This window comes from Pelmatolapia mariae, linkage group LG6 (assembly GCF_036321145.2).
Source record: "Pelmatolapia mariae isolate MD_Pm_ZW linkage group LG6, Pm_UMD_F_2, whole genome shotgun sequence".
Taxonomy (NCBI): domain Eukaryota; kingdom Metazoa; phylum Chordata; class Actinopteri; order Cichliformes; family Cichlidae; genus Pelmatolapia; species Pelmatolapia mariae.
This window is the reverse complement of record NC_086232.1, coordinates 14,614,690-14,631,797: the sequence shown is the minus strand read 5'-3', so window position 1 is coordinate 14,631,797 and position 17,108 is coordinate 14,614,690. Positions and strand designations below refer to the sequence as shown.

The window sequence follows — 17,108 nt, the reverse complement described above, 5'->3', positions numbered from 1 at the left end:
ACATGCAGTTTGGTAGAAATCTCAACAATTATTAGAGTTAAGTATATTTTTAATTTCATTGCCAAATCTACTTATTTAATCAATAATTAAATAAAAAATGTAATTAATAATATAATTAATTAATAAACGGACTTGTGACCTGTCCAGGGTTTTCCCCACCATTCGTTCTATGGCAGCTCGGATCCGCTCCAGCCCCCACCCTTGTGACTTGATAAGGATAAGCAGAAGTGAATAGATTAACCAATGCCAAATTTATTAATGAATGTTTATGGTAACAGACGTGTTATCAGTTCAGCCTGATAGGAGCCCACTGCATGTCCCATTTTTCTCCAGTGTCCAGTTTTTCTTACCAATTCCCTACACAACGCTAGGGGCAATTTATGTGTGGTTATGTATGGGTTCACTCTCCAAATGTGTTTTTCATGTACCCGGAGACATGCACTGTCGGTTCTGCACTAGATATAAAGCCTCCTTTCATTCTGGTCAACAGACAAAAGCAGGACAACAAAGCAACAAGATTTGTTAAAAATCAAACTGAGGAGCACAGCTTTTAAAAATAAGATGGGTACACGTGCTCCAAAACAACAAAGATTAGCATAGTAATAAATTAACCAACAATGACTTATTGGACCCAGGATTAAGGAAGTGTCCTTGGAATAACTTCATTGTCAATGCTGAGAAGCTGTTTGAGATTATGTGCCCTCTTAACTATACATTAACTGTGTACGTGTAAGAGAAAGAAGGCTGTCAGCCCCCAAACCACAACAGAGATGCCACACATGCAGTTTGGTAGAAATCTCAACAATTATTAGAGTCAAGTATATTTTTAATTTCATTGCCAAATCTACTTATTTAATCAATAATTAAATAAAAAATGTAATTAATAATATAATTAATTAATAAACGGACTAATAAATTAACCAACAATGACTTATTGGACCCAGGATTAAGGAAGTGTCCTTGGACTAATTTCATTATCAATGCTGAGAAGCTGTTTGAGATAATGTGCCCACTTAACTAACTGAGAAATCTATTTGTTTCATTAATAATTAAATGAATAATGTGAATAATAATATAACAATAAACAGACTGACGATCTGGCTGGGATGTGCCCCACCTCTACCTCTATTGACGCGCCAGCCCCAACCCTCATGACCCAGATGAGGATAAGCAGAAGAGAATGGATGAATGGATGCCAAATTTATTAACAAATGTTTACGGTAACAGAGGTGTTATCAATTCAGCCTGATACGAGCCCACTGCATGTCTTATTTTTCTCCAGGGTTTGTTTTAACACTATTGTCAACACAACCCATAGGGTCAATTTATGTGTTGTTGTGTGTGGGTTAACTCTTCAAAAGGGTTTTTTATGTACCCGCTGCCACTAGATATAAAGTCTGTCTTCATTCTGGGTAAATGTGTCACGTTTGTTATCGCGGCTCTGATTGTTTTCCCTGTTTCACTCCTTTCTTCAGTTGTTTTTCATACACCCACAGGTGTCCTTGGACTTTAATTGCTCCTGGTGTCACTCACGTGTTTGGCGTTACCTGAATCAGCTTTGTGTGTAAAAATACCTGAAATCTTTCACTAGTTGTCTTCAGCAGTGAAATCAAATACATTACCTATAAATCAACTTCCTTTTGCATATTTATATTTTTTATTTGTAAACTCTTAGTGTGGACATACAGCAAGTTATGTTATTCAATATAAAACATGTTCCATCACTACCTAGGCTTACAATTTCAATCAATATCCAAACCTTTAAGTAGTCGGGCACTTCATTTTCAAACTGTAAAAACATTACACACACACAAAGTCTCATAAAGAGACTCTCAAGAGAGACTTATTGTTGTGTTAGAAGTAGTATACCTTGCCTGTAGGGGTAAACACAAAGATCATTAAGCATGCATGTTATTAAAGTATTTCCCCCTTTTCAGCTGCTCAATAATGCAACTGTATAATAAGCCAGTCTAATGGTAGCAACAGAGTGCATTTAGGCACCTAGACATGATTATCCTGTTGAAGTTTAAGTAACTTTGAATATGGCATGTGGCCAGACGGTGTAATTTGGAATTTTTTTCCCCATAAAATGATCTCTAGGGGTTACAGAGAGTGAGTGAAAAAGAGAAAATATCCAGTTTTCTTAGTGAAAATGCCTTTTGTTTTTTTTTACAGTTTTCACAGAATTAAATCAATCATATATATTTCATCTCTGTAATATTCTGTATATTTATAATTGAGCTATTTGTATATAGTAGAGCTATTTCTCAATTTTGTTAACTTTGTAATATATTGTATTATTTAATTTAATTCAGTCTGTTACTGTTCTTATTGTCTTGGAGCAATTGTAACCACATAATTTCCTCAGAGATTAATAAAGTATTCTGAATCTGCTGATTCTGACGATGAGACTGCTTTGAGCTGATAGGAAGGTGACAATAACTTGCATAAGCACTCATTACAACCAGGGTACGCAGAAGAGCACCTCTGAGCAAACAACATGCTGAATTTGCGGATTAGCACACCAATCACACACTCCTGCCAGCTAACCCTCTAAGTGCCAAATGAGTATTACTGAATACATGAGTGTCGTTGCTGACCATGTCTATCTGTTTTTGGTCCAAGTGTACCCATCTTATGAAGGCTGCTTCCAGGATAATGTGTTGTCTCACAAAATTCAATTCATCTCAAGCTGGTTTCTTGCACATGATAATGATTTAGCTTTACTCAAATGGTCTCCACAGTCACCAGATCTTAGTCCACTAGAGCCTGATGGGATGTGGTGGAACAGAAGATTCACATCATTGATGTGCAGCTGACAAATCTGCAGCAACTTTGTGATGCTGTCGTGTCAATATGAACTAAAAACCTCTGAGGAACATTTCCAGCACCCTGTTTAACCAATAAGAGCCAAGACCCATTTTTACTGTCAGGAAAACTGGGAGAGTCAATTTTGAATCTTCAACAGAAACTTTCCTCAATATGTAAAGGGCCGTGGGTTCTTATGGGTAAATCTATGCCATGAATGATTTAGGTAGTTCTGGGATCCAGGCTATTACTAGCAAAGTGTACCTAATAAAGTGAGTATAAACAATGGAAATGAGTGTCAAGGGGGAAGCCACTGCCTTTAACCTACATTCTTTCTGAAGTGAGGAGGGGGCGACTCTTCATGCCAATTGTATTGACATCAGTGAGAAAGGGAGTCTTCTGCTCACTTGATTTATGACCTCAGTCAACTTTTTGGATGAGTTTTATTCCCACTTCCCAGTTTCAGTCTTTTTCAGCAGTGTTCATTATTAAAAAATCATGGTTTCATTAAAACAGTAAAAAAAGGAACCCCTTTTCAACAGCGCTTGGGCTATTTATACAATTTAAATGTATTCTTCACAACACTTTATTTATTCTGGTCTTGGTGTCTTCAGATTTGTAGAACCAACCCTGAGATTAAACAAAACAAAACAAAACAAAACACAAGTACCAATTAATCAGAACTCGTTTATTTTGTTATGATGAGCATTATTATACACTATACCCATGCAAACATTACCGAATCAAATGTCTTATACTCTTAAGTGTAACAATTCAAAGAACGTTGCATGTTATAAAGGACTTTGCAACAATGACATACAAAAATCTATTTGTAATCGTACTTATGGAGAGGACTTGACCATTTTTACACATAATTCAGAAAATAATCAGTGTTTTTAATGAATGCAAAGCGATTTGAATGCGTACCCACCACCAAAATCAAATGAGGATTAAACACGATGACTATCTGCCCCAAACTACATGACACATCAAATTAGCTGTAACTCTTAAGTGTATGATATGTCCCCCTTTATTACCTGTTGCAATAAATTTAAAGAATGTTATCACCTGATCTGATACTTGATTAAGGATAAGCTACCAGCATTTCCATAGTGTGCCCCACCCAGAATGCATTTCTCACTGTGGAGATGGTTGGTATTTGTTACAGGTGGGTCCAGTCAGGTGACGGTCACACGTCAGAGTGTAGTGGACAAAAACAGTGCCGCCTCTCTGAAGGGAGCATCTGATTGTGTTTGTACCTTGAGTCAGGTAGTTCACACATGATCCCAGCAAATCATCAAACCACGCATCTTTGTCCCAGACTTCAATCCTCAGAGGACTGCTTGTTTTCACCTTTTTTTTAAAAAAAAGTGAGCCAAAGTTAAAGTAGCATACAGTATAATGATGCATGTTGTGTCCATTTATTGTTTCAACAATAATTAAAAAGGAAAAAAACAGCATTTCAGGTGTGTTTCATATAATAATTTAATATTTGTTGGAGTGTTATTAAAGTCATGTCTTTAATATACAGATATAACAGTGTTTTTTTTTTTTCAAATAAGGAAATTATTCTAAATTGTTTCATCTTTGTTTTTTTTTTCAAATGTCCATGCTTTTACTTTTTGTTGGGGATACAAAATTAGGTAAAAGTGTTTTGTACTGACATTTTCCAGACGGTAATAGGTGATCCAGAAGGGGGAGTGTCAATAGAAAATTGTACTTAGTAGTCAGTATAAGCTTTTAATGATATAAGTTTACTTGTGATAGAATACTGCATGATGATCTTTTCCTTGCTTAAAACTGATTGTTCTTTATAAAACGTGTTCTGATATTTTTATCTGAATCTTCCCACAGCGATAGTAAGAAGTCGAACAAGCAGTTCTGACCTCACACACACACACACACACACACACACAATCACATACGCACATGCTCACGTCACTGAACAAATGTATTCATTTTTCTTGTGTATAAATAAAGACAAGTGCAAGAACAGAGCGCGCACTTCACAGTGCCCCCACTCTGATGTGAGCGCTCTGTGACCGCCCTTGCAAGTAAAAATATGCAGCGTGTGTGTCTCCACTCTCTGACTCTCAGCTGAAGAAGTGTCATTTAGAATAAATCTCTTGACATTTATTTTGGTCCTTCCTAGCCGGGGCAGAAACATCAGAACTGTTATCTGTGACTCTGTTCCAGGATCCAGCACTGATTCCTGACGCCGTGGGAAGCCAGCACCGAAGTCTGTGCACAGCCCTCTTAGATGAGGACGAAAGCCCCGGGACGTTAATTCGGGTCCGAGCCGGTGTTTATAGTCTGGTCCACGGCGTTGGGATTCAGTCTGACGATCCGAACCACCAGTGAGACGTCTGAGGGTGAGAGAAACACTATTTTGGTTAGGAATCGCTGTAATGAACCGAATAACAAACGAAATAGAAAAATAAAATAGGTTAGGATTCGCCAAAATGAACCGAATTAGACTTAGGTTTTAGTGGTAGCCGTAATTACTTCGTAACAAATTAAAATAGGTTAGGATTCGCCATAACGAACCGAATTAGACTTAGGTTTTAGAGGTAGCCTTAATTACTTCGTAACAAATTGTAAAAGCGCGCAAATGTCTATGTGTGTATGTGTCTGGAAGTAAGTTGATTTTACAGCACAAAACGCTGCTGAACTACTTCAGTTTTTATTTTTCTATGCTGAGGCTCACGTACTGGTGACAAAGGAGAACGGTTGAGTTTCATCTCATAAATCTGGTACCGCTTCACCTCTAGGGTGAAGTCGAAGGCCGTATCAGCAACCACTCTGAAGTCAAGCGTGCCAGTGACGGCCCAGCAAAATCTTTGAAAATGGGGAATAAACAAGCAAAATTAACACCTGATGAGAAATGGTTAGAAAACCAACAAACTGGAGCAGGTAGAATAAGTGCAAATAGGTGGAGAAATCCACGAAAAGCTAAAAACCGCAGCTGGGAAGGGAAATGCAATCCCTCAGCTGTTACCCAGCTGAAAGCTGCCCTGAAACAAGAAATTACACTAACAAAAGAACCAAAGAAAAAATTAAAATGTAAAGAAGAGTATAAACTTTTCCAAGCATGGGAAACTGAAGCTGAAAGGAGAACTGAAAACAAGAAAAAGAAAGAGGACAAGAAAAAACAATTTAAATGCGCTTCCATTAAAGGATTACTACCACCCATTAGGTCTCATGTATCCATACTCGTGTAGAAAAGCATTGGGTAACGCAAGATACGGGCACAGCAGATGAGGTGCTTCAATATGCTAACCATGCACAGACTCCTTAATCATTCATGGCATGAATGATTAAGGTAGTTCTGGGATCCAGGCTATTACTAGCAAAGTGTACCTAATAAATCAGAATCAGAATCAGAATCGTGTTTATTGGCCAAGTATATGTGCAGACAAATACAAGGAATTTGGTTCCGGTAGATGGTGGCTCTCAAGCACAGCAATGTAAAACACACACACACACACACACACACACACACACACACACACACACACACACACACACACACACACACACACGTGTGTCTATATATACATTACACATGCATACACAAAGCTGTGTAAACTAACTATAAATAACTAATCTAAACTTCTATACATAAAATACAGAAATGAAATGAGGTGGAATGAATACTACAGAATGTACATAGGTGCAGTTGCAGTCTGTCAGTGGGAGCAGTGTGACAGGTCAACTATTTAGAAGGGAGATGGCGAGGGGAAAGAAACTGTTCCTGTGTCGGGTGGTCCTGGTCTGCAGGCTTCTGTACCGTCTGCCAGAGGGCAGCAGATCAAAAAGTCTGTGTCCAGGGTGTGAGGGGTCTGTGATGATTTTCCCTGCCCGTTTCCTGGTTCTTGAGAGGTACAGGTCCTGGATGGAGGGCAGGGGGGCGCCGATGATCCTTTCTGCTGCCCGTACAGTCCGCTGCAGTCTGCTCCTGTCCTGTTTAGTGGCTGCACCATACCAGACTGTGATGGAGGAGCACAGGACAGACTCAATGACTGCAGTGTAGAACTGGATCAGCAGCTCCTGTGGAAGACTGTACTTCCCCAGTTGTCTCAGGAAGTACATCCTCTGCTGGGTCTTTTTGAGGATGGAGTTGATGTTGGTCTCCCACTTCAGGTCCTGGGAGATGGTGGTACCCAGGAACTTGAAGATCTTCACAGTGGACACAGGACTGTCTGATATGGTAAGGGGGAGCAGTGTTGAGGGATGTCTCCTGAAGTCCACTGTCATCTCTACAGTCTTAAGCATGTTCAGCTCCAGATTGTGCTGACTGCACCAGAGTACCAGCCGCTCAACTTCCTGCCGGTATGCAGACTCATCACCATCCTGAATGAGGCCAATGACAGTGGTGTCATCTGCAAACTTTAGGAGTTTAACAGCCGAGTTCTTGGAGGTGCAGTCATTAGTGTAGAGGGAGAACAGTAGTGGTGAGAGGACACATCCTTGAGGGGCACCAATACTGGGGGACCGAGTTTCAGAGGTGATCTCCCCCAGCCTCACTTGTTGCTTTCTGTCTGTCAGGAAGCTGGTGATCCACTGACAGGTAGCTGGAGACACGCTGAGCTGGGAGAGCTTGGAAGAGAGAAGTTCAGGCACGATGGTGTTAAAAGCCGAACTAAAGTCCACAAACAGGATCCTGGCATAGGTTCCCGGGCGGTCGAGGTGTTGCAGGATATAGTGCAGCCCCATATTCACTGCATCATCCACCGACCTGTTTGCCCGGTAGGCAAACTGCAGAGGGTCCAGCTGGTGGCCTGTAATGTCCTTCAGATGGGCTAACACCAGTCGTTCGAAGGATTTCATGACCACAGAGATGGTTGGTATTTGTTACAGGTGGGTCCAGTCAGGTGACGGTCACACGTCAGAGTGTAGTGGACAAAAACAGTGCCGCCTCTCTGAAGGGAGCATCTGATTGTGTTTGTACCTTGAGTCAGGTAGTTCACACATGATCCCAGCAAATCATCAAACCACGCATCTTTGTCCCAGACTTCAATCCTCAGAGGACTGCTTGTTTTCACCTTTTTTTTTAAAAAAAGTGAGCCAAAGTTAAAGTAGCATACAGTATAATGATGCATGTTGTGTCCATTTATTGTTTCAACAATAATTAAAAAGGAAAAAAACAGCATTTCAGGTGTGTTTCATATAATAATTTAATATTTGTTGGAGTGTTATTAAAGTCATGTCTTTAATATACAGATATAACAGTGTTTTTTTTTTTTCAAATAAGGAAATTATTCTAAATTGTTTCATCTTTGTTTTTTTTTCAAATGTCCATGCTTTTACTTTTTGTTGGGGATACAAAATTAGGTAAAAGTGTTTTGTACTGACATTTTCCAGACGGTAATAGGTGATCCAGAAGGGGGAGTTAGATCGGATCACATTAGTCTGGTACCTAGGGTAGTCATAGTAGATCTTCACATATCTGTGAAATGGCAAAAGAAATGGAGAAGAAATTACTGTATAAATGTCTATGATTGGTCTTTCCTTTGAAGCTTATCTTGATCACTACTCACCCTTCAGTCTTGCCCCAAAAATCCCCTTTCAGATCAAAGGCTTGGATCATGGTTATCGTCACTGTTCCCCTCTGAGTCTCTTTAGGACAACAGTTGGAAGCCAGGTTTTGACCACTGCTGCTACAGGAAGATTGTGTGTTGTTTGATCTACTGATGGCGTTGTCTTTTAAGTACTGCTCTATGGCAGCCTTCAGTCCTGCTTTTTGTGCTGTTGCACCAGGTCATGCAGTGGTCTTAGGGAGTAGCAAACTACATCAGGCTGATCCTTCAGGGTTTTTAGCCAATTCTGGTAGCCCAAGGAGTCATTTCTGGTGAGTGAAAACTCCCCAGTCCAGCCTCTGCCTCCCACCAGTTCTGAATAATGACTGTGGAGACCAGAGCTGTACAAGGCAGAGGTACTGTGGGTGTCTATAATTCATTATAAGGGCCTAGTTTGGTGTTCCCCAGGCCTACCTTGACACCCAATGACAAGCAGTTGTGTACCTGTGTGAAAGGAGGTAACATTGGAAATTGCTTTTGTTGGTACATGGTGTATGTACATATGTTCACTGCTTTCACCAGACATATGTGCTACACATACCTGGGATGAAGTAAGATGATTCAGACTGGACAAGCAGGTACGTGTAGACGTGACTCGCCTGAACTGCCCTCCGAGATCAACCTGAAGAACATTAATATTTGAAAAAAAATTCATACACTTCTGAATATTAAAAAATAAATAAAAGTGATGTGTATATTAATGTTATTACCTGGCGAATATAGTGTGTGCCGTATGTGTCTATGAAGCGTCTGTACTGGGCTCTGGTTGCATAGCTGTAGGTAGCTGGCAGTCTGGCCAAATCTCTACTGAACTCAGAACTGAGAGGAGGGCTGTTGGACACACGGTAACTAAACACAAAAAAGTACATTATAAGTAAACATCAAACTTAAATTTTTAAAAATGTTGTGTTGCAGTAGTGTTCAAAGTCTACCTGTAATGTTTACAGGTGACTTTATGTGTGCTGAAGGTGTAGCGGTCCTCTCTGCTTTGGGCTGTAGCAAAGGTGTATGCCTTAGATTTCGTTCCTCCAATCTCCAAGTTGCTGAACTACGTTAAATCCAGTCCAACCTAACAAAAATAAAAGCATGAGCTGCTTCCACGAAACATAAAGCATTCCAATCGCTGACAGCTGTACTTTTACATTGAGTGCTAAAAGTACATTTTAGCATAATAATCTAATCTGATACCTGCTAAATATTAACTTATTACTACTGCCTTTGCAATTATCATGCTAACTCACTTGCGGACATGTCTCACAAATCTAGCTGCACCACATGACTATTCTGGGCTTTAGACCAGATTTTATAACAATATCACCACTAATTTGTTGGGTTATTGGAGCAGCTCATGGTCTCCTTTTCATCAGTTTGGATTAATTTAGTCTTGTTATGTTTTTACTTGAACTGTGATTGTCAGTAAATGAATTATAGGGTCACATTGAATTAACATGATCACTCACCTGTTGTTCAACCTATTTGCAGTGGGCTTTAAAGGTACCTTTAATTGAGAGCAGCTACAAAGCTTGCTACCATAGAGAGTATAAAAGATTGACATAACTATTGTGATGTCACATCCCGGTTTCTGAGGACTCATTTTGAATCAGAAACCCTAGAGTTGAGCATTTAGTTGCAAAATAGACAAATATAATGAGGAACCGTGTGCCTGACTGTAAACCAGACATTCTGCGACTGATCTGTGATTGCAAGTTGTTGGCCAGTGAGTGTGTAGTTTCATTCCATGGATAATCCTCTATTTTAAGGTATGGCCAAGAGTTACAAAGTAGACTTACTTTCTTTTTATTATTATTATTAAATGTGACAGAAAATGAGTGACTGAGCAGATAAACTCAACAGAAAAGTATTTACAGAGGTCAAGAGAAATAGAAACCCATTTTCCTATAGACTTCTACATTACCACTTCAACAACTGCTATCACCATCTACTGTTCCTTCAGATAGAATGTAGGTTCAATGTATTGGCTTCATTTTTTTAACAAGGAAATTATGTCCATGTTTTATATTTACATTACATTACAGTGCAGGATGTGTGCATGTTATTGCAGGTGATTCTTTCTTACTTTGAACTGTGTATTAAAGCAAGCATGGGGTTGATCTTCCTCAATAAAGGGAAGCACGTATATATGATGTTTGTAGGGCTCTACTGTAGTTGCCTGGTTATTTTGCTTCATTTTCTTCTTTTAAATATTGTCCTTATAATGTTCAAACATGGGACCCTCTTTTAAACATGGAGCTAGGAATGATTACAGGACTACATCAACAGTTTAGAGTAATAATAATATGATTTGCATGTTTCACTCAATATTAATGTTTCCTACCTTCCAGTTGATGCTGTTCTGGTTGGTGTATGCTGCGACCAGTGAGCTGTAGAGAAATTATTTTGTTTAATTCCCCAAAATATTGCAGTAGGAAATAAATGCATTTTCAATTATTAAATATTCAACACCATTCAGTTTGATAAATGTAGGAGGTGTGAGTGTTATGATGCCTATAAGTGAAGCATATATGAAACGTGTCAAGGCACATTGAGTTTTTAAGTCCTAGAATACCTGATGGAGGTGTGTTCACTGTCCTCGAGATGAAAACTGCAGCGGCTGAACGCACGCCAGTCCAAAGCAGAGACTGGTAGCTGAAAATATCACCAGTGTTAGCATGTTAATGGTACGTCAAAGTAATTTGTTGATGTTTATTTATTAGTTTAGTTACTTTCTGCAGTTTGTAGCCTTGAAGAGGATTGAGGCAGAGTTTACAGGTGTCAATCGAATTGAGGTAGGTCTTCACATCAATCACATAAGCTCCTTTTTGCTTAAGTGTAAGAACATCAAAGCCCTCCCCTGCCAGGTTGTAGCCAGGCACAAAGGGGGCAGACATACACTGGCTCCGGATCCCAGTCTGACAGGAGAGAACAGGGGAGTGGCACAACAGAAAGAGGAGGAGAAGGCTCAGGTAGAGAGTTGTGGGAGTTCAAAAGGAGAGCATGGCTGGAGTCAAAGAGAGAGAGAAAAGGAAAGCAGTCAGTTTAATTTAAGCTGTAATGTAGTGTGTCAAAGAAAAACTGCAAAAAATATTTTATATTTTTGTTTTTTGTTTGATTTTTTTATGCATTTGAATGATTCATCTCTCTTAAGTAGATATGACCAGAATATGCAGATTGTTTTGTCAATATAACACCATGGTATCATAATATTTAGGGTGGCTTCTAATAATTACTGTCCTTATCAATTAATATGCTACTTGTTTTTTCTTTTTTTGGGAAAAATCACAAACATAAAAATACTCAGACTAATGCATTCCATGTTGAAAGGGTCCATCTGTCTTTTGAGGTGCTTGTTTTATCAGATCAACAGCTCAAAAAGCATTGTCTGTGATATTTCTTTACCTGTGCTAACAAATCACAGTGATACAATCTCAGCTGTTTGGGATTGGTTGGTTTGCACCAATGTTTAATGTGTTTCTGCCAGCTATATTTTTATATTTCACACAAAATCTGTAATTTAAAGAAATGCATTCAATTAATTCATTCAGTGTGATGTGGCAAAAAAAATCAGTGGGAGGTTTCACAAGTTCACTATAAATGATACAACATTCATTTAAACTCTTCATTGATTTGGTCTAAAAGATGTGTTAAATACATATATATATTTTTTTAAAAAAAGCCCATTAGATTACCTGTTCAGACCTCAGCAGTGAATGTGTCAAGAGATGGAGATGATGACGGTATCATCTGAGGATGTGGCATCACTGTTCAGGCAACAGCACTTTTATACTGTATCCAAGGTCATGTGACCTACACTCAGTAGTTTTTGGGGTTTTTTTGGTTTGTTTGTTTTGTTTTTTTTAGATAAAGCATGGATGCTGAGAAATTGTAAATGTAATGAATACAAAATATTTGTGATATTGGAGTTCTGAAAAATCATGCTTTATAACGTTAAAACAAGAATTATCTGCATCTGCAAACTGACAGTAAAGAAAAAACAAGAACTCTATTGTCAAAGAGCTGGAACGCCTCCCTCCTATAAGAAAAAGAGTCATTTAAAATTCACCTGAAGCAATAGATCAGCTAAACTCCTGACATTCAAATGACACACAGGAAATGTAACAGTTGAACAGGTTAAACACCATTGCTGTGTTGACCTTCTGGCATCTTTCTCTCTTTTTTAACTTTCCATATCATGATAGCTACAAAATTATGTGACTATCTAATAACTTTGCTACTGTATATTATGTGTTATACAATAACAATGCAACATATAAATTTAGTATGCTCCATCTGCAGGTCATATATCTTTCTGATATAAGAATAAACCTAAGCAATATGTGAGATGTAACTAATTTTATTGCATAGAAAATGTTTGTTCAACTTTTTTCTAAATACTACTTATACAAACATATACTTCAGCCTAAATCTTTAATGCATACTAATATAACAATAACAATATAATATGGAATATATGTCAGTCGGTTTTAATATTTGCATCTTCTGAATAATAACTGTTACGTGCCAAGATATGTGGCTTTGCTTTTGTGTTCTTTTTATCTTTCAGGTGTTAAGCCTCCACCTATTGGCCAGTTCAAAGTTGATTGGCATGTGTAAATTTGGCTGGTCTGGGCACAGTTGGCCAGTCACACTCCAAGGATCACTACAAATGAGCAGCTCCCTGGCCAGCTGGTGGTTGCTGGCTTCTGCTTTATAACAAACATTTGTGTGAAGGCTTCTTTGTATTGTGTGTGGAGGCTGGACAGGTAAGCTGGGGTACCCTATACACTGGCTGCAGTTTTTAAACTGTTAGACACACTAGGTTATGCGGTTGATGCCACTTTTGTATGTTTTCACTGACCTTTTGTCGAGTAGCTAGGTAGGCCTTTTGTTTTGCATTTTTGTTTTAGTTAGGCCCTGGAAGCTATCGACCTCTTTTTGTTTTATTAATTTCTTTGATTTGGCTCAACCGCCCAGTCCTCCTCCCCCACCTTTTTCTTTTGTTAAGTTTAACTATCAAGGCAAGCAAGCAATAAATCCTGCCTGATTCTTAACTGTCCTGTTGTCCTCCTCCTTCATTGATTGTGGTAACATAAAACCTCTTCTGACTAACACTCTGGTATTCGTCTCCTTTTTTATGTTGCGGTCTCGAGCTGGGTCATAACAATAACAAAAAATACAGTATGTGTATGCAGGTCTATAAACCATGTTTTATTTTTATTAAGCAGTAAAAGATATACCGTGCATGCAAAAGCAGAAACCAACAGCAAAACAGAGAACTAAAGTTGTTACAAGAACAAAAGACTATTGAATAAATTTTTTTGTCGAGCACACACCCACCTGTTATTTACATTTCAAGGTATCCATCAACGAGAACAAATGCACAGTGACATGTGACAGAAGAGAATGTGTTGTCATCCTTTTCTGCCATTTTACAGTCACCTTAGTCAGGCATATTATTGGTTGTCTGATGAACCGTTGGGAGTTTATCCTTAAGATTACACTGTATTTGCAAACTCGCAAATTTTACTAGGCTGTACATACTGAGAGAACGCTGTGCTACTTTTGGATTTTCTAAAAAAAGAAAAAGAAAAAAGAAATGACCATGCAACAGATGAGAAAACAAAAGATTATAAAAACTTTGCTGTTACAAACACGTAAACGGGATATACAGATCCATAATTTTTTGGACAAGGACGCAAGTTTACAATTGTGCTTCTGTGCACCACCACACATGATTTTGCTCTGTTTCCTCCCTTGAGATGCTCTGCCAGGCTTTTACTGCTTATTTTGTGTCTTTTTGGCTTCAGTTTTTGTCCTCAGTAACTGGAAAACATGCTCTTGGGTTGAGATCTGACATGGTCATTGACGAATGTCTCAAGAAACTCTTGGGTTGCTTTTGCAGTTTGCTTTGGGTTATTACCCATTTGCCATGTGATCAATGTCCAATCACTCTTGCACCATATGGCTGAATCTGGGGCTGGACTAGGACAACAAAATCACCCCGACAGATTTGTTACATTTTGTTTTATTATTGATAGTGAAACTGGTTTTAATGAGGCTGGCACAGTTGTTGGGTTATTTCTTAGCTGTACTGCATGTTGTGACAATAATTAAAGGCTACACTTTAGCTATTAGCTATAATGACTCATGGTCAAAGTAGTAATTTAATTTACCTAAATCCTTGAATCTCTTCCTTCCAAATTATATCCCTCAGGATGGCCCATTGGCCCACGGGGACAGATTAACAGTCCAGCCCTGGCTGAATCTGAACAGAGAGTATAGCCCTGCACGCTTCATCCTGCTCTTTCTATCAGCAGTCATGGTTCCACTGGCAGCCATATATGTCCATGGTAGAAGCAATGTCAAACATGGTCACACACTGATGTCTCTTTAGGCCTCATATTTCAAATTACAGTGAAAAGGTAATCTAATCCAACACTTTCAATCAACCTCATAGATTATGTTGGCTTCATGTGTCATGGTATAACACGGGAACAGTGGACTGAAAAACATTACATTTTCTCAGTCCAATTATCCACCTAATGTTGAGTCTCTGATAGTGGAGGACTTTGTAAATAAATTACTGTAATCACTGAACATTTAATTTTTGCACTGCAGGCAAAACAAGAAAAACTGTTCCTCGGTCAAACAAGTTATTGTCACGGGCTGCGACGGCAGACCGTGGAGTTGTATAGAAAGTAGGGCCCAAACGCGAGACTCTAGTGACGGACAGTGGATTTATTGATGGTGAGTGGACAGAAAATGACAACTATATACAATTCAAGCACTGTGACTCTAGTGGCGATTCCTCTGTGAATCCCACACAGTGCACGTGTCCATAGCAGTGAAAAGGTGACAACTCCAACAACCCGATTCCACTCCGTGATTTCCCCTCGTGACGACTTTCCTGACTCCCGACTCCTGGTGACACAAAAACACACACAGCTCAGCAGGCAGCCTTTGGTAGCGAAGCCGTTCACACACACACGAATCTACGGAGGTACTTAACAGGTTAGACTTAGTATAATCCCGCGCCGACTGGAGCTCCGTCACCTTCTTAAATAAGACGCTCCCCATGAAGCCATCAGCTGCAGCTGGTGAGGGCTAATGAGCGTCAGGTGCGGCAGCCTCCAATGCGGGAACACTTCCGGGTCGCGGTCCCCTCAGCGACCCCAAAACATCCGGGAGAACACAGGGAGAAAGGACAAAGGGAGAGAAAACCACCAAAAACACAACATACGGAAAAACATATACAAACAATACATGAGCTCTGGGTCATCAGACCCAGGCCATGACAGTTATGGCCCTAACTGTAGACGAAGGCAGGAAAGTACAGTTACAAAATCTATTTTTTAAGTGAAGTCCAAATGCATTACTCTCTGAAATTTATAATAAGACAAAACAATGGTAAAGTTTATATCAAGATTTTGTCATAGAAAATTGTATAATTGAGAGGAAAGCCTTTGAACATACTATGCTTTAGATCCAGATTTAGATTCCAATACACTAGGGAGCTTAACATTCGTTCTTGGGGAAATTGAGAATTAACAAAACATTTATAGTATCTCAGTGCATTACATGCAACATAACTATATATGTATGCAAATCACAACACATCTTCTATAGAAGAGTATAGCATTAGCTACTAAGCAATCATCTTAAACTAAAAAACTTTGTGCTGTGGTAATTTCAAAAACTATCCCTCAGAATATATCTAAACAGTGTTTGCAAAAATGCAAATGTAATCTAGACTAGCAGGAGCAGTGCTTCATTTATCTGAAATCTCAGGCATTCAAGATGTTAGGAGTTGGAAGGAAACAGGAGGTTACCTTTAAATGGTCATGCATGACATCCTTACACATCAGTACACACTGTACTGTATGTAGACCACTCAGAAAGAAACTTAGAGAAACACTTTCTTTTTCACATAGACACACCTACCTGAAGGTTTAAGGTTTAACATGTCAGTCAAGAATCTTTCTATTTATATCCTTAATATTTGAATTACAACACAATGAACAAAAGACTGCAGATAAGCACAGGCCCCAAAGCACAGGTTAATAAAAAAATATAACATGAAATATAGTAAAAATTTCATCTTAGAGCTGTCTTAGTCAACCTTTGTTGGATAACTCAGCCTTTCATCATTTGACGTTCAAGAATTTACCTCACTGCAAACTGCTTCCAGTTTGGACACTCTATGGAGAATCTTGCACCTACATTTCATTGCACCGATCATTTCAATGTACAATTCTATAAATCTAACTTAAACACAAATTCCAATATTAAGAAGAAATGTGGCACAGGCTGTAACATATTTGTGTTGAAACTGTGGTCTGAGATAAGACGGCAAGAAGTGGATGACTGACTGAAAAAGGATTTTCAAGCAATGCTTTTGGATTTTTGCAGTGGAAAATGTGTAAACTGCTGTGAAGCTGACTGTAAAGTTTTGTCAATCTATTCCACATTTTCAAAACTTGATCAGCAGCATTTAATGGCTATGTTTTAGTGGTTGAAAAAATTAATCTTGTGAAACCACTTTGAAATTATACATGTAAAACCTTTTGTGAAGAAAGTGCCACCTATTGGTGACACCCTGCTGAAAGGGGACACGTTCACAGTGGAAAGTAATTTTTTGTGGTAAAACTTTTCTTAATCCAGCATGATAGGTTGATGAAAATAGTTGTTAAAACTATTTTCATCAACCTATCATTCTGGATTAAG

General features: G+C 38.8%; 1 pseudogene; it reads right to left on the bottom strand.

Annotated features, from left to right (window-relative positions):
* Positions 1-3,620: 3,620 nt before the first annotated feature.
* LOC134629691 (perforin-1-like) lies at positions 3,621-12,992 on the bottom strand (annotated as a pseudogene).
* Positions 12,993-17,108: the final 4,116 nt, after the last annotated feature.